This window comes from Strix aluco, chromosome 4 (assembly GCF_031877795.1).
Source record: "Strix aluco isolate bStrAlu1 chromosome 4, bStrAlu1.hap1, whole genome shotgun sequence".
Classification (NCBI taxonomy): domain Eukaryota; kingdom Metazoa; phylum Chordata; class Aves; order Strigiformes; family Strigidae; genus Strix; species Strix aluco.
Genome location: NC_133934.1, coordinates 80,057,159 through 80,075,775, shown reverse-complemented (window position 1 = coordinate 80,075,775; position 18,617 = coordinate 80,057,159). Strand labels below are relative to the sequence as shown.

At 38.0% G+C, this 18,617-nt stretch overlaps 1 protein-coding gene across 3 annotated transcripts in view; it reads left to right on the top strand.

Moving 5' to 3' along the window:
- The window catches only part of ANAPC10 (anaphase promoting complex subunit 10), a 38,072-nt gene that overhangs the window by 11,082 nt on the left and 8,373 nt on the right, over window positions 1-18,617 (top strand). Inside the window, exons 5-6 of one of the 3 annotated variants that reach the window (XR_012623206.1) lie at window positions 13,173-13,312; window positions 15,048-15,164. The exons of 1 other annotated variant lie outside the window; for it this stretch is intronic. The gene's annotated coding sequence lies outside the window, so the exon portion shown is untranslated. The remainder of the gene's footprint in view (window positions 1-13,172; window positions 13,313-15,047; window positions 15,165-18,617) is intronic. One more of the 3 variants, XR_012623207.1, reaches the window with a different exon arrangement.

Here is an 18,617-nt window from a genome sequence, read left to right as displayed (position 1 = left end):
CCTTAATTAGAAGTTTGATTTTGTGCCTCTCATCTACTCTTCCAATAACTAAATGATTATTCTTTTATAAAAATGTTTAGTACAGCATTATATGTATAACTACAATAACTTAAGTTTCTTATACAGTGGTAAACTTCCACTTTTGAGGGTATATGTGTCATTAAAGATCTATAGAAACAATAAAATGTATAAGCAGCGTATTAGTCTTATGCAGTTTTTCAGGCAATATTTCTTTAGCTTTTTTTACATTATGTATAGAATCCTGTGTTTAGTATTTAGTTAAAGTCACTTCTAAATGAAAAAAGTTACTAGTATCTTTTATAGTATATTAATATGACTGTAATATGTTTCATGAGAGCAGTAATGCTATGCGTACCACATACCCATGGTTTTTTACTTCAAAGCTGAGATGAAAATATGGTCGAGCTGCTTACTAATGAGATATAATACTTTGATGGTGTAATATACTAGTGACTAACTTTGTTGCCAATGTAATGTTAAATATTTCTTATCAATTTTCATATTTCCTAAACTGCTTGATACTCAGAATGTGTTCCTTAAAGTTTCAGGACTGAAGGAAAATTTCTCTTTTCTTCAGCTTCCCTGACACATAGGCAGGTTATTAAAGCAGTGTGAACTGTTATGAGCTCTTTAGAGAAATCTGCTTAATTATACAATGATTCCATTGGCTTCGGGACTGATTAACTGGGTGGAAAATCCAGCGAAATCATTTTATATTTTTCCATGGATCCCTGCCCAGCTCATAGTGTCTAATGAAAGTCCTGTGATGCCTCCATGCATTTTCTTCCTAATGGTCTAATTTTCAAAACAATGCAATGTGCTGTTAGGCTCGGTTTTATCACTTATATAAGATCAGCTTAAGTTTGGGATCTAGTATGTAGGCATGTCCTTTCTGGAACTTAAACGAAATTATTTTCTGAATAAAAGTGTGTTTTCCCTCTGAGAAACAAATAATTTGTACCCCATGCTACGGGTGAGAACAGCCGTCATGATCTGACAGTTTTATTCCCTTGCTCAGCTGGAGAAACTACGGTGAAGATGTATGAGTAAGCTTTCTCCTCTGACTTAAGTGCCTGTTTATCACAACTGTCAAGCTTGGAGAGCAAATATTTTCTCATTCCCAGTCTCAGAGGTCTCCCACATAATGGTGCAAATAGGTTGGATGGACAAGATAGTCTATAGAGGCCTTTTAGGAACTGCATCTAGACTCTTCAGTATGTGATTGAAGTTGTTAGACTTTCTCATGATATGAAAGTAACCCGCTGCAAAGGATGCAAGTGAAATGTTGGCTGCAAGAGATCTCTGGTCTCTTCAAATAATGCTCACCTGCTTGTTGCCCTTGTACCTCTCCAAGACATTTAGGTCATCAGCAGTTCATCTTGCCATGGAAAGATTAAGTGTTGTGATGTGAAGTGCAAGCAGGATTTTGGTTTATATTCACCTAGTAGTTTCAATGGATTCTGCTGTCTGTAATGTCGGGGGAGGGACTTCACACAGCAAAGCAAGACACCTGTAAACTCTTGTATTCGCCAGTTCTACACCTTTGGATATAAAAGACACTGGAAAGGTGTGGGTCAGACTTTCTGAAAATAGCTACTTCTCACGTTAGTTCACATCTGAGAAGCCATTGGTCTTTAATCCCAAAATTCAGGTTGCTTTAAGAGGCATAACACCTCTGGAAAGAGACAGTGTCTTCTATTCTGCTGTGTCCCGTAGAGTACTCAACAACCAAATGTGGCATATATGTCTTGGCTGTAGCTAGGTAAGATGCAACTGGACAGGTATAATTTCCTTCCTATTCCAGTAGCAGTTAGTTCTTCCAGCATACTTTTTGGACTTCCTCATGATTTTTGATTTGGTGTATGACATATTTTTCATTTAGTAGTTCAGAGAAACTGGCAAGCTTTGTGATAGGACCAAACTGTTGCTAGTGCACACCGTAGCTATGGGTACTTTGCTTTTCAAACTGCTTAAGGGTGGGAGTAACCCACATGGCAGCTAAGATGTATTAGTGTTCAGGCCTACAAGGAAATGGTCAGAAATACCCCGCTGAAGGCAGGGAGAGAAAACCTCTGGCTGTGAATGTGCTCTCTTTATGTAGTAGGGCAAATTTGCAAACAGATCATGGCTTTGTGTAATGTAGACAGGCAAGGTGTTTGCATTTGGCTTCTCTCGGAAGCCGTTCGGTCTGAAGCAATGCTGTGGGAGCACGGTAACTCCCCTGGTTAACAACCTGTATAGGCATGCAGTGCTCTATCGCTGGGCAGCGATGCGTAGCCCGTACGTAGCAAAACCACACTTTCTCACTGGAGGTCCTATGTAGCAGGTCTTGCATCAAAGAATGATGTTAAGTATTAAACACGGCTTTGGAAGAGGTCCGCTTTAACTCAGTTGCTGTACGTTTTCCTCCTGGAACAAAAGCCTACTTAAGCTTTTCAACAAGATGTGGTTCTGAAGATGACTTTGAAGACTCAGGTGAAAGCCTTGTTATCTTAACACGTCTTTGCCGGCGACAGTGCGAGACCTTTCGTTCAGCTTTTTGTTGTCTTTTGCTGAATTGCTGTCTATTTTGTTTTCAGTTTGTTTTTGAGCCCTTTTGGTCTTGGTGTTTGGTAGCCAGGTGCTCCAGAGCCGTGGCAAGTGCAGCAGCGGCCCCGGTGGCCACGTGACTGAGCACCACGGACAGGGCCGCTCCTTCACTGCTCCAAGAGATTCCACACTGGAGCAGGGAGCAAGCAGCCAGAGGAATGCCCAAACTGGGGAGCTTTCTGACAGGTAGTTAAGGAAATCGGACCCTACTGTAATCTCGTCACTCCTACAGTATCCAGTGACTGTAGTGAAGAGGCTGGGCTTTTCTAGCCATTTTCTGAAATTCAACAGCTAGCAATCTCAGCCTGTTTTCTGTATGTGGAGTAAACTTGGATACTGAGGAACAGGGAGATGCTAACTTGTCATAGAACTGTTGTGAGCTAATGAATCAAGAAAATGTACTGCTTCTGAGTCTGGCCAAACATCTCTAAGGTGCTTTTTAAACTGCTTTCCTCTGAAGATGGAGTACTGAGTTGTTACTCCTTTATTTAGATTCCTGACTAAGCTTCAAGTACTCTGGTTAGAAACCATTCCTCTGTGCTCTTTCTTCAGTACAAGAAAAGATGCATTTGTGTCCCCTAATTATTCCTTGGGTTCAGAATGTCAATTAAAAATATTCAGTCTGCTTTTTGCAGACTACACTTGATGCTAAGAAAAGACGGAGTAAGCTTTAATTTTATAGAATTTCAAACTGTAGTCTTGTCTGCCTCTAGGATGCTCTGCAGATGAGGCCATCCCATCAGCTTGTTCATTTTAATTGTTATCTTGCTGTTATGCTAGTTGGGTATGGATTTAGTTCATCAGCATGCAGACCGTACCTGTTCTTTACATCTAAAATTTACCAGTACTGGAAATCTGTAAAGCAGATTCCACTGCTGTTGGTTAGTTATTAGGCCTTGTGATTGATGTCAAGGGTAGGAGTCAAGTTTAGGAAGCAGGGTTATTTCCATTTGATGCAGCTGGTACTCCATATTTCCGCCTTCCAGCAGAGAGGCTATTTTGTGAGTCACCAACTGTGATGTTCACATGACCTCTCTTTACAAAAGAAAGGCTAATTTAATGACATAACATTGCTGTTCCCTGCCAGTGTCAGCATCGCTGTAGATGATATGACCTGCTCATCATTCCTATGCTTATGGTAATGAACTAATATATGCTTCGAACTGTAAATTGTGGACAGGATTGCAGTTTTCCTGCTATTTATACCCTGGAATAGTAATACATTGGAAGAGAGCTTACTATGCAGTCATGAGAAATGCAGTTACGGAAACAGCCTTTGGTGCATATGAGATATGTGCATACAAATACCAAGAGCCGCATTAGATCTAGAACAATTCTGAAGAATGGGAGATTATTTTGGTCCACACATAAATTTGTTAAGCATTTTTATCTTGTTCTGAAATGGCATTTTCAGAGAAATAAGCATCTTTCCTGTTGGAACTTAGAGGAAAGAGAGAGGAACATTGTTTTTATGCTGTGGCATGTGTTGCATGTAAAAAGATACTTTGTTCTTGTTTTGTTTTTGATTGCTGGGACACAAATCTAGGAAGGAACCTTTTCTTGCCACAGAGGGACTAAATTAGGCAAGGATACGTTAGAGAGGCCCTGTATTTTTAATACTGTCAGTCCGACTTTACTTTCTGAAGCAGGGGAAAAGCCAGGTGAAAGAAAGTGGCAACAGCTCCATGGAAGGCAGGAACTTGATGAAGTACAGAGCTTTCCTCGAGGGAACTCAAGTATATAGAGGCGAGGAACTGATCGAAGCACAAAATATTACATGTATGTAAAAGCCTTGCCTGGAATTATAACCTTTTTCATGATTATTCGATCTAAGTTCCACCATGGGAAAGGAATTAGAAAACATGTATTTTTCATCTAAAAGTGAAAGAGCTTCTCTCTCCACTGCCAATGAGAAAAGGCGAGATAACTTAGAATCGATTTGACACTAATTGTTATGTTATGGTGTGTAATACCTATTTTGTAGCGAGTGTTTGGTTACATGGTTTCATCTTGTTGCTGTGCATGAAGTTCCAGTAGGAGGGATATGAGGAGATTTCTTTAAAAGCTTGTTCGTTATATATTCTGTAAAAATCTTTCTGGTATGGATGGTGTAAAACTTCAGATGGGAAAAAAAAAAAGTGTGTTTTCAATGCAGGGAAACTATCCCCCAACATGATTGGGGGAATTTTTCCTAGGCTTTAATGCAAGCTTCCATTAGTGTATTCTAATTACAATACTATAAACAAATTCCAGTCCTTTCTCTAGTGGACAGGAGCAGGTTGCAGATAGTGTGTGAGTAAGAGCGTGAAATACTTGAACTTTTCGTATTAGTATTTTTTTAAAAAGTAGGGTTAGAATTGTGGCCTTATACCAAGTATAGAACAGTGTAGGAAACCAACTGCAAATTTAGATGGATGTATTCTCCAACACTCTTTTGAAGCATGGAGAATGATAATACTGTTGTAGAGTAGTAACAGTATTAATCATCTTGTAGGAAGGTGAAGTGATTTGTTTGTAGTCTGTGCAGATGATCTGTGCTGTTGAACCAATATCCCAAGTCAAAGTCCACATTGGATTGTGTCCAGTTTATACCTGACCAATTGAAACTTTCAATTGTGATGTTCATTGGTACCAGGTTGTGAATGCCAGACACTTTTGTTCTGTCTAGAATGGCCTGGTTTGCACTGATGTAATTTATATCTACCTAAAAAACCCCCCAAAATCAAGGTAAAGCACCATATATACTTATGTATAAAGCTGCTTCTTCAGTTAAGTCAAAATAAAGCACTCCCCTTTCCAGTCCTTAAAACCTATTGTTCCCATTTGTGCATCAATTTGTTATACTGACTCAACTTTTCTTGGTAACATTTTTCAGAAAAAGTGTTTGTTTTCAGTGGTGCTTTAATATTCATTAAATAGTTTTTAGAGATTTAATATGCTGTGTTAAATACTTCTGTGTTCACCAAGTTTATTGCCTGTGGAATCCGTGTTTCCTTATTGATTATCTCTGTGATTGTCTCCTGTACTATAGACTTCCCAGGTGGTTTCAGGAGGCTTTTCAGTTTTTCTAGTATCTGTGTAATACCCAAAGTGATAGAATACAGTTGTGAAAGATTTCTGATTTTCCATTATAGTTTCTTACTTTCTTTGTATCTCGGAAGGATTTGTTCAGAGAAGACTTGAATAATGAAGAGCAGTGTACACTAGCCCCTTTACCATTCCTAATTAGTAAAAATGGAGAATCTCTTCGTTACAAGAAGATCTTTGTGTGAAGGGAGTACATGCATGTTTTAATACAAGTTCTGTGAGACTAGGGTCTGTCATTTTTCCTCTTCAGGCATTTTGTCAGTGGCATGGCTGTGCTGCTGACCTACAAAAATTCTAGCTAGAGCTGTGGAATAGTCCTGTGCTTCTGGCTTTTGTGAAAGCATTTTATGTAGTCTTTAACCCCTAGGGCTACATATAGCATCTCTGTTTCTTTTAAACTATGGCTTTTTCCTTTTTAATGCCTGGATAGAGCAGAGATGCTGAGCTGTCTCTGATAGCATTACCAAATTTTTGGAGCTCCTAGAGAAATGAGTAAAATGTCCCATGGCTCTTATGAATTTGTCCAAATATGTATATTTAGGTACAATAGATCATATATTTAAAACAGTAGCGCCCCCCCCCCCCCCCCGATTCAAGTTGTAATCACTTATGTGCTATCAGGATGAGGGAAGAAAGGCATGTTTTTCTTTTACATGCCCAAAATGTAGTGAAAATCCCTGTGGACAGTCGTGTTTACAAGGGAAACTGTCTGCATTCAATTGTGGGTTATAAAAGTGCTTGCTTGAATAAATACACTGAGCTATCAGACAGAACAACCAATAGTTCCTTGGACTAATTGACCTCGTCAGTAGAATAGAAACACTTGCAAATAAAATTCCCATTGCCAGCAAAGTTGCAACTGAAAACCCCTGAAGAAACTGTGTATATCCTCTAACTATCTTGGAATGCAATGATTCAAGCAGCAGACATGTGCAGTGGGGGGGTAGGAGGGGGGAATCATTAACGAAGAAAGTTTTATATCCCAGCATTTTTCAGTGATCTTTTTTTGTAGCATGAGGTTATATGCGTTCCGAAAATCATTAATTAGCTCACTTACCATATTCAGAGTTATGTTTTCTAACAATTGTTATTACTTTTACCATATCTCAGGTCCCCTTGTATTATTTGTTTTGCTTTTATTATAACATACCCTTTTCGGAAAAGGCAAAGATGTTTGGCTAGTAACCGCAGCATGTTGTAATGAGGGTGGAGTATGTTTGTCATTCTACAGCAGTGGTTGACTTACATGAATGCCAGTGTCCATAACCACACATACTGTGGCAGTTTATCTTTTTGAATATATTAAAATTGCGTAACAATAGAAAAGAATCACAGTAAATAACAGAAGATCTGGTCTTCCAATTAAAAGCGTGATGGAACCATTTTTTACTTTACCAATGATGAGTCATGTATCTTCTTATTAAAAAAAAGGAAAACACTTCACTCCAGAAATAAATCTTCACAAATGAATTAGTCATATATCAGACATTTCCTTTTAAAATGTTGGATAATGTCACACAGGTGGAAGTAGTGCTAAAAAAAAAAGCGACAGTGCAAGACATAACAGGCTTCACTGTGTGCTATAAAAACATGATTTTATTTTGGTTAGAAAACAAAACAGGAAAAATCGCATTTGGGAAAAAAGTTTGAAAAACAGTCTAGTTAGCTGCTAAATAAACTTCAGAGATGAAGGTTTAAAAAAAGCACCAAGATTTGTAAAAGGGGGGGGATAGTGTATTTCACCTTAAGTAAGGGACAATGTGTAATAAGGGATTTTGTGGTTTTACAGCTCGGTGCATGTGTTTGAAAGCTGTTCTCTCAGCAACGTGGGTGGCAGGTTATGCTACCATATAATGTATTGTAGTTGGCTCTCCACACTTGTCAGGGTTAGCGTTCAACCATTCGGAAAATTTTCCCATTGTTCTATCATGTGAACCGAGGCTAGTGTTGAATTCCCAATAACCTTCTGCAGGAAAAAGAGGTTTAATTAGAAAGTTTGAAATTTGATTACTTCTGTTATTGTTTTAATGTACTTCTCTCTAATTTAGGTGCTTATCTGCAAATGCAATCAATTTTTTCTCAGAAAGATGAAAAACAAGCTTAACGCTGTCCTGCAGTTGCTTCAACACTTTTAAAAGAAAACTTGTATACTCAATTCTGTCTTTCTTCAGCATTAACACTCTATTTCCATCTTAAACATGTTTGCTTTAGATGGATCATAGCTTTTGGCAGCTACTGCATTTTTAGCAAATAATACTGTTTCTAGTAAGAGTTGCAAAAAAAAAAAACTTTGTGTGAGGTCCTTGTAAACTGAACCTTGGGAACGTTATGTTATTTCTGTATTTTCCCTTCTTTTGTGCTTCTTCTCTATTTGTGTCATGGTTATAAATTACATCGTTTGAACTAGAGAATTAAAAACATTTTATTTTGTGATTCCTGTAATTTAAAAAAGAGAATGTTTGTTTTATGTGTATTTTTTTCTTTTTACCTGTTATTTCAGAGGCTGGCACACAGAGAAATAAGCAATTATGGTATTGAAATTCCATTGTGCCAGCACCTCCAGGGCATAATCCAAAAAAAACAGAAAAATCGCCTGCTGGGTTGTATGCAGTATGCTTGTGTGAACATCAGTGTCTGCTGTTCACACATCATTTTTTACTGAAAGTTCCTGTTGGAATAAAGGTTCTGTGTTTGGAGGGTGCACTGGGATATTTGTTGGTCAATGGTTTTTCAAAGTTTGTAGGGATTTCTAATTACAGTTTACCAATGTAGGCTAGCTAGATACTTCTGAAGCATTAATGATTATCTGCAAGAAGTAAGAGAAGCAACCAGAGATTTGGGGTTGGCCACATAAAAACTATCAAAGAGGAGCTTGATGCTCTTCCCTTCGATTAAGCATTCTGCTTGAAGACTCAGCATCGGAGTGAGGAACAAGGTGGGTGGGTGGAGGGGGAGATGATCGCATGAAAGAAGAGACTCAAATATTTAGTTTCCCTAGTTCAGTATTTTAACCCCTTCTCCTCCTTCACTCCCCTTTTTAATGCAAACGTGTTGTCAGGTTGTTATTTTAAAACAGTGCAAGTGCATCCGCATTACAGTTTATACTGGGTTTCAGGCTCATCTAGAATGTCTTTGTGGTGCTCAACCAGATCACCCCTCTCAGTTGATCAGAATTAATTTCAGCTGTAGTTTACAGAACACGTGTAATACTATTCACTTGCAAACTGTAGTGCGTAGCAACATCTAATTTCTCATTTGTTTTTAATCTCTCTGCACTTGAGCATATTGTTGGACACCCTGGTAGGCAAACTGTTTAATGCAGGGACAGATGATTACAGTTTCTAGTCTTTTGCTAGATTTATAAGAGCTAAGAGAAAAGGAAGTGATTCTAAATCAGATTATAAGGTTCAAGCTAGGTAAAGTGTGATAGTTTACTTTGATACTTAGGATAATTATCTATTTATCTGACTGAGTAAACACTGCTAAAGTCCTTCTACTAGTATAATTGCCAGTGGCAAGTGATGTCAGTGTGTGCTTGCCAGTAGAGAAATCATGCTTTTGGTTATCTCTCTCAAAAAATATTACAGACTGACTTCACTTGTGGGTTTTTTTTGGATCCTGCCCCCCTCAGCTGTGGTTAAGATCATGTCACATGACCACAGAACTATATATACATGTATGCCTTTTTCCCTTGGCAGAGTAATTGCAAAAGTGCATGTCTCTCCTTACTGTTATCGGTATGGCAATGGGCTAGTTCTTAGCTATATGTTATCTTAATTTCTTTTTCAGATTAAAGGATAATGCTTTTCCACTCAGGTGTGGTCTTCTATGTTAAACAGCAAATTACTTAAAAGTTTATTTTAATGTTTTTGTAACTTCTTGCAAACAAATGCGCTACAGTCCATTGAAGAAATTAGGTCAACAGGTTGTTTGGGTACAGAATTACTTTTTTTTTTTTTTGATCATGGACAAGGGGAATGCCTGCACTCTGGATTTCCGCACAGTGTTAATTGCTGTAACAACATCATGTATCTCTTCTAGTTTTCCTTTCTTGTGAAGATTTGAAGGGAAATGTCTGGTAACAATTTTAATTGCGTGTATCTCCAAGGGGAATTTGCTGTGTGTTTGTCAGTTTTTTTTTCTTGGATGTTTGAAGAGGCTCATAATCACATAAGGCTTCAAGGTTTGAGCTAAGGAAAGCTGAAAATCTTTGTTTTCTTTGTTTGCCTGCTGTATCCTTTACTGGCTTTTGGGGAAGTGCAGGGGGGAAGTGATGAGTATTCTGGGAGGAATCCAAACACCTGACTTTACCAGTTATTTAGCAGAGCAGGGAGGTAGGTGCCATTGAAGAAACTGTCTGGACCAAGGGACTTTTCTTTAATCTCTGTGGAGCAGCATGCTAGGGACAAGGTCTTGGAAAAGTGCTTTCTGATCTCAGCAGACCTGTATTTGAAAAGGAAATGATGTTTTTCTGTAATAAAGGGTCCTGCATACTGCATGGAAACTCTTTAATAGAGGGCTGTTTACTTATCTCCTCTTCTTTTTCTTCTCCCCCTACCACATTCTACAACCATGCTTTTTCCCATCCTTGAAGATCCCCAGACCTGAGAAATCCAGAGTTACCTGCTCTGGTTTTGGATCCCATATGTAAAAGAACATCGTAGGAGTCCAATACTGAATGCCAGCATCTTCCTTGAAAGATTTAAAACCAAGTTGTTTTGTGTCAAAGATGATAGTAAGACATTGCTTGTTCACTCCTGCTTTTCTCTTTCTGGAGAGGTTGCTAGCCAGTTGGAAATACCTTGCAGTGGCATTTGAGCTATTTTTTTCCACAAACTGTGAATCAGAATTGGGAGGATAGAGTCAGTGAATTATAGATAATCAGCTTTGATTTACCCGATTGTTTTCACAGACTTAATTGTGAAAAGTAATCCTTAGAGGGAGTACTCGATAATTTCAAACAGTGAGAAGTGCTAAATACATGCAGAAAGCTGAAATCAGAGATTGATTCTGATCCCTCTGGGTGCTACTCCTAACACAGCATGAAAATCCTTCAAGGAGTAAATCCATCAGTTGACATTTAATTTGGGTTAAGCATAAGAAAAGAAGATATAAAAGGAATGGGAACTTTCTAAGATGCCCAAAAACTAAGAAAGTCTTGTGCTGTCATCTCAACTGATGCTGGTCAACTGGTACACCACACCTTATTTTCTGTTTCACTTAAGCAACTTGAAGGCAACAGCAGCTGGGAACATCCTGTGACTATCTTAACCACTCTTCTTTAACAGTTTAGCAGTGGGGTGGGGGGAGGAAGTGGCCCCAGTGTAGAAGAAATTAGGAGCCAGTTGCTCCACTGCTTACTATTTTCTGGCCTATGTGTGACTTCCATGTTGTAAGCATCTTTATTTGCATCAGTACAAATTCAGTCAGATTTAACTGTTTGTAGTAGGTGTTGTCTTGTGGCTAAGTTAGCAGGTGCTTCTACTAGGTAAGATTTCAAAAAAAGCCCCCAAAACCAAATCCATAAAATGCACTGGATATGCCCTACTTTGTCAGGCCAGCACCAAAACAAAGAACCAAAAATTTCCATACATTCACAAACAGTGTTAGCATGCAAAACCAGTAGTAAGAATATATTATTCTGTATCTCTAAAAATTAAAAGACAGACTCTTTCGTCGGATAAAAGTAGATGAACAAATGTATTTCATGTAGGTATATGTGGGGTGTTTTTCATGAAAGTCATTAAGTAATTTTTTTTTTTATAATTTCTGCAGCTCAACATTTTAGTGGAGAACTGAGATTGTAACTACTAAGAAAATAGTTAATGGTAAGAAATGCTTTTCACATGACAAGTTAAAGCCATCCTTGAGGTTCAGAAGAAAATGCTACCTGGCAAGTGATAGATATCTAGAACAAATATAGAGTTCTTGAGCAAGCAATTCAGTTGCTTGAGCTGTCATCATGACAGTCCTTTCTAGAGTTAGGTCTTGCTCCCTCGATTGCTGAAATGTTATTTTGGTCAGGGATCATGTGTCTGCTAGGAGCTTTGAGGAGGACACTGCTAGACAGTGTCTACATCATATTTGCTAAAATTTCAGAGATGGGAAGGGAATCGAATGTAGTTTTATCCTGTTCCTTATCTCAAGTAGCGTATGGAAAAGTTTATATAGATCTGAAGTATAATTTATTTCTTTCTAAGGACTATTCTCTGCCTTATTCTGTCATAAGATAACTGAGACCATGCATCTGAATCGGAATAACCTTTCCCAGTATTTTCCCATTTTCTTCAGGAACACACAAGACAGGGTGGAATGAGAGTAATAATGTAGCATGTGTGTCTGGCTTGAGTGTCTGTGCTCTCTAGCCTTCTTTGTCCAATTCCTAAACTAGGTTTATCTCACACTCCTATTTTATTTCAGAATGAATTCTGGAACGTTTTACGTCTCATGTTAAAGGAATGTTAACAAATACAGTTTTTATTGAGGCTTTTTATGAACGCTGTTCTCAGTCTTTGAGTGAACCATGAGAGTCTAGCCCCTAATACTTATTATGCTCCTTTTTTAAAAAATTTGTTTTTGTCCTCTGTATCTGTCAAAGGTCAAATTCAGCTGTGTGTATGAAGGATTTTTTTGGGTAATTTCTACTAGCGAATGCAGAAAATCCTGATTTGTTCGTCTTATGTTGAGACTCATTTGTTACTTCTTAGCAAGATGATGTTACTGAGGCTAATTAGTAAGGTTAAATCAAGTCATATTTTATTTTTTCATTGTTGCAAAAAGAGTTGCAGTTCCATATCAGGAGAAATGATTCAGTAAAATTTTCAAGTAGGCTTCCCTCTGTTTGAATAGGTCTGTTGTGACTGACAGTCACAATGTTTTAATGGAGTAGTTTTCATAAATCGGCTTTGGGTAAATCCAGCACTGCTGGGGTAAGAACTTCTATTGTGGAATTATTGGACTTTCTGCTTTTTATTTATGCTGTCTGTCATGAAGAGATAAAGATTTACTCACATAACAGAATTAAGCAGAGGAGCACATGTGCCCACAGGACTTCAAGATACACAGTAAGTCACATATCCTTGTAATCCAATTCCGTCAGCTTGTTACTGACTTCACATCTCTAAGCAGTAAGACGATATCCAACAGTAGCTATAGATTTAGGACTTAGTAGGCCTATTGGTAATCAAGTTTTCAATTATGTGATTCTCGTGTTTTGTTTTTTCCACTGCCCTCTCCTTCTTCAGGAACATACATGATGTAATTTTATTTCAGTTCTCATACAGTTTATGCTGAAGAGCTGATATTCTTACATCTGTTGAATGTAGCATTAAGGCTGTTCCAGACTGCTGTTTACAGTAGACATGCTGTTGCAGTAAGGTAGTCATTAGCCTAACACTGTATAGCTCCATCTGGTTATCTTTTTGAACTGTACATTCTTGGAGTGAATGATGACTTGAGGAATCTTTGACTCCTAGAAAGAAGTCAAGAAATGGAATTCACCTAGGTTGAGAGGAGCAGAGTCCAGAGTCTGAGCTTCACATTAAACAGTGAAATGTAGCCTTGCATTTTTCTGGACACACTTACATATGGATTTGTAAGAAAGCACAAGCAAAAGGTAAAAACTCTACTGCATTTATTCCAGTACGTTAAAGAAAAAGAAATTGTGTGTAGATGTAAAATTAAATGCTTCCATTGGGCAACAGTCCTGATTCCAGCTCTGCAAATTTATGAAAGTGTATTCTGGCTCGTATAAAACTACCCAGCTGAACCTCTGACAGATATACTCCTATTTCTTCTCTTTTAAAGTTCATTCGTAAGGAAATATGTCTCCAGTGAGACATGTTTATGAATTTGGGATCGTTCTCAGATGAGGCATTGCATTTTAAATTTACGCAAATAGTTTTCACAACAGTCTCTTGCATTTGTTTCCAATGAGTAAATATTCCTTGAGTTGAGCATTACATCTGCTCCTGATCCTGTGAAATGTTACTCTGCATTTGCTTATTGAAATCTGGCATGCTATAATGAACTTGAGTAATGTTACACTTACCGGGTTTTGCCCCACTTGCCTTTACTGAGTGTCTGCATCCACAGAGTCCTTAAACATTTTTGCATCTGGATTACTCGTTTGTATACTAATACTTCTGCAGGATTCGGTGATTATTTACATAGGTTTAGGGTCTTTAAATTCCTTTATTTTAGTAGAGGCAACCCTCTTTCATTCTCTGCTTGCTCAGAAACAAGTCATTCCTGTGGAACCAGGAGAAACCCTTTCACTTAACCCCATTGGTTTTGTGTCTTACTAAGCGACAACTTGTCCTCTTGCTGGTAAAGAATAAGTAGGATTTTTAAATTTGATAGCACTCCATAATTTATTGCAGTCTTTCTCTAACAATTAAAATCACTCAGGAACTACATTTTCGTGTAACTGATAAAATGTTAGAGCCATGCAGTTTTGTGGGCCTCTCTTTTTGTGGAAGATCAGAAATCGAGCTCACGTCAATGTATAATAAGTGCCCTTTTCAGTGAGCAGAATGTTTTTCTTTTGGTTTAGATGTACTTTCTTCCCCTCACCTATGCTAGCAGCTGCTACTACTACTACTGACTTTTTAAAAAATCTTGTGCTAATCACATTTTCTTATATTTATTCATTTCCCATATTAATTTTCTGAAGCGTTCCAGCATTCTCTGGAATGCAAAGTGCAAGGCATGAAGTGTAATCACTAGGCTATCTCCTCTAAGTTATTCAAGATGATTTGATATAAGATTAACTCTGTGGCTAGTTTTCAGACACTTAAATCTTTAATATTCATTGCATAATCTGATTTTTTTTCAAATACTTTCTTTGTATAATTTAACTGTAGCTATGTCTAGACATATTTCCTGGATATGGCTAAACAATTTTGAAGGTAAATTATGAGCTGATTTTTTTTTTTTCCACTTTCACACAAACATAGTATCATTCCATTAGATATGTTAGAACAAATGGGAACTGCAGACATTGGAAGTACAGTTTTCATCCATTTTGCAAACCTCTGCACCTTTGTAAGATTAGTTATTTCCCAGTAGTGTTTTCAGTCACTTCCATTTGCAATAAATTTGTGCAGTGCATCCATACAGTCCATTTATATTGTTTCTGCTTGTACCCAGCAGTTCTGGTTTGGAAAAATTGATAGGACCTCTTCCTTTATGCTCTTCTACCTCCAGTTTTCTGATATTGTAATTCTGTTTGCCTTGAGGTCATCTTGTATAAGGCCATGGCTTAACAAGTAACTATTGTAGGATTTTTCTTTTAAAGCACTCATTTCTTTGCTTACAGGAAATTCTGCTTATTCTCTCCTTTCTTGTAGGATTCTGTGGTGTTCTGTTACCTTTGATAAGAGGCAGCTGCTGATATTAATGCTTTGTCCCCTTCTTCAGTCAGCAGTCCCATTTGTAATGTAATTTCACCTGAACTTCAAAGGGAGGTGGGTTATATATTTTCAGACTACTTTGTAGCGTGTTCCACTGCTCTTGTTCAATCTGTTTTCTGTTCTCTTTGTACATCTCTCTGCTCTTCACTTTCTGCTATCATACTTTGTGGTTTCCCCTACCTTTATTCAGTAGGTGGCTGAAGTGCTACGGTCTTCCCTGAGAGCACCTGACTCACTTGGAAAGTGTAGGAGATGATGTCCTTATTTTGAATGGATGCTGCTTTGAAGAGGGACTAAGGGTTTTAGATCTTAGTACAGGAATTAGAAAATCACAGGGTTTTTCAGTGCTTTTGGTGGGGAGGGAACTCAAAATTCATGACTATGATAAGAATTTAATTAAAAGGGCTAGTTTAAGTAATTTTTAAGAACTTTTGTGTCCTGTTTCCTTTGTTATGAAAACCTTAGTGCACATACTTAACCAGATGGGTGATTTTGAGACTTCTGTCACTATTTTGTATTTTGTGTTGTGACTATAAAGTTTGAATGCAGATAGTGCCATTTGTTGGAATGAAGTTGGGAAATTGTAGGGGTTTTTTCTTTTGTTTTGTTTGACTTTTTTTTTTTTTTTTTTTGTAAAGCAGTCTCCCTGATTTTTCCCTGTCTTCTGATCAGGTAAAAGTAACTGGAAGAGTTTTCAAAGAAACAGTGCTGTGAATCGCATTTGCCATGTTTATGCCATTGTTTGCTTCATTTTTACAACAGTTGATGCTTTAAACATGTAACTGTTAAAGAATCTTCTGGTTTTATTCTGTATGGTCACACAGCATACCAAAAATGACTTGTGTCAGCTGGTCATCATCTGCCAGACTCCTGCTTAGTAGGATACTTACCTGTTACTTGGTGTATGTGGGGGCCTCCTCCTTAGTTACTTGCCCATAAAATGAAAAAACATTGCGGTGAGATAAGCTTTTATGATTTGAAGGCTATATATTTTCTAATAATTTTTGTGGTTTTTTTAAATGTACTGTTTCCTTTCTCACATCTGCATCTGTAATAATCTGAGCTACTGATAGTTTCAGTTGGATAGTACCCTGTTTTTTTTTAAAAAATAATCCTTCATCCCTCTTTCAGAATGCTGGAATTTTGGTAAGTTTAAAGACTTAAAGCAAACCATAGCTTTTCTATCATCAATTTTTAGACCGGACTGTCCAGATGCAGTCTGTTCCAGTGTGTCTGCAACTTAGACTTTAAACAACTTAGATACCAGAAGCAGACAAACTGAAGCAGAAAGTTTGTTTTGGGCTGCATTACCTATTTTTGACACTGTCAGCCAGGCCACCACTCTAGAGCATAAGCTCAAGAATTTTTTTGTTGCTGTTTCAGCTTCAGTGTACAATCTGCCAAGCTCAAGGGAAGTAACTGAGATTCACACTGGAGCCAAGTCCCTGTAGGTCTGAAGGATTTCCCCTGATAACCAGGAGTCTTCTCAAAGTTTAACATCAGTGCATCTGCAAAGGGATGGCGTTCCCATGTATTGTGACAGCTGGTTAATGAGACGTAGGTTCCGGCAGGAGAGTGCGAATGAGCTTAGGATATGTTTGCCTTCGCTTCCTCCACTCTTGACTGATCCTTAAATGAATTATGAAAACAATTTTTTATTAAATTAGAGATCCAAAATTTCACAGCTGTTATGAATGATTTTAGTTGGAGACAGTATTTCTTCTGGAGCAACAGGTTCCTGTTAAGATGGAATCTGTTTTAGCGGAAACCAAACTAAACTTAGATGGCTTCCTGCTGTGGGTTGAAGGTTTGCTTTGGGATTTTAGGCCTTATTCATATACACGCACATATGAAACTCCATGCTAGATTGCGTTGTCACTCTCTATTTGCTGATTTGATCATTCTGCTTTCCAAAGGGACAGGGAGAGGGTTTTTGTATTTTTCTTAAGTTGCAGTGGACAGGATGGCTGGCACTTAAAACATACATAGACAAGGCAGCCCTTCTCTAATGAGATTTTTATTTATGGATGTGTCAAATACAAACTCTATTATGTGAAATTTCAAGTGAGCTTGCTCAACAGAAAAAAAAGGATTTTAAAGATGTGGGACTTGAGAGCAGACTGTCCAACCCTATTTAACACTTTCAGCTTTCTCTGAATCATATACATATATCTTGAGACATATTTTTGTAATGAATTTTGAACTGCTTGTGCATCATCCCTCACAAAACATATTAAAAAAAAAAAAGTATATGGCACAACAAATGTGAAAACAGTGTAAACAGTGTTCCTTTCTTTCCAGAGAGACTTTCCTAGGAAACAATCTGTGATAAATTCTTGATGTTTTCTGCAGATACATTTTCTAGAATGAAGAGTTGTTTTCAGCCAAATTCTAGAGGATGAAGTATTCAAAGATTGTTGTCTTTTTTTTTTTCCTTTCCTTTTCTCTTGCACTTTTTCTGCAACCCAGAGTTAGGCAGACAATATTTCCCAAAATGACAATTGAGTAAGACAGTTTTGGCTGACAAACCCCCCATAGCCGAGTATTTGGCAGGCTGTTTATTTGTGTCTGGGGTTGCACGTACCTGACAGTACACACGTTACCAGTTGTGCGAGCGGCTGTGATAGGCGGGTGCGATGGGCAGGGTGGTGGTTGCTTAAGTACCACGGACAGGGGCCCCTCCATGTCTGTCCAGACCAGCCCGCTCTCAACCTGTGGCACTTCCACCAAAGGGACTTCATCTGTCAGGAGTTTCTTCCGTGGGCAGTTCAGCACAGCCTTGACCCTCTGGTAGGCATCAGTATTTATGATTCTTTAGCATTTGATAGTTTTGAAACAGCTGTTTTTCCTGCGAGTCCATGTCATAAAATTCTTGGTGTTTCATGGCATGTGCAATTGTACCCCATTTTCTCCCATTTGACAATAGTCCCATGTGTGTACTTACTCACCAGAGACTCCCCTCATGTCTAAGACTTAACTGTTGTCCTCTTACATGCTCCTCATCTGATTTCCAAAGATTTCAAAGACAAACTATGATAGCAGTAGTAATGCAAAACCTGACTTTCCCTGTTTAACACTTCATGGATTAAATTTCAATGCCTTATTCTTCCTAAGTTTATACCTGTTGTAGTATTGAAATTTTTCTGAAACAATGAAGTACATCTGGGAAGAGATTGCATGGTTTGATCAGCAGAATCAAATCAGATGGTTCCTTGATTATTTTTTTTTACCATATGGGGAAATTCTAATCAGGACACCTCATTCTAAAGAATATCAAAATGGCCCAGTCAATGAAACTGTTTCATGAGTTGGCTGGTGAATCACTTCTGCTCATCATAGCTCAGTTGGCATAATCTGCTTGAGAAACATGCCTGGTTTTGTGATCTACAAGGTGATAGAACCCAGTGACGTTGTTCAACATGTGTTGTACTGCTTATGTAATCCAACCATGAAATTTAGAAAGGTGGTATAAGAATCTCTGAGCATCATAGATGCTAATCCTTGGCG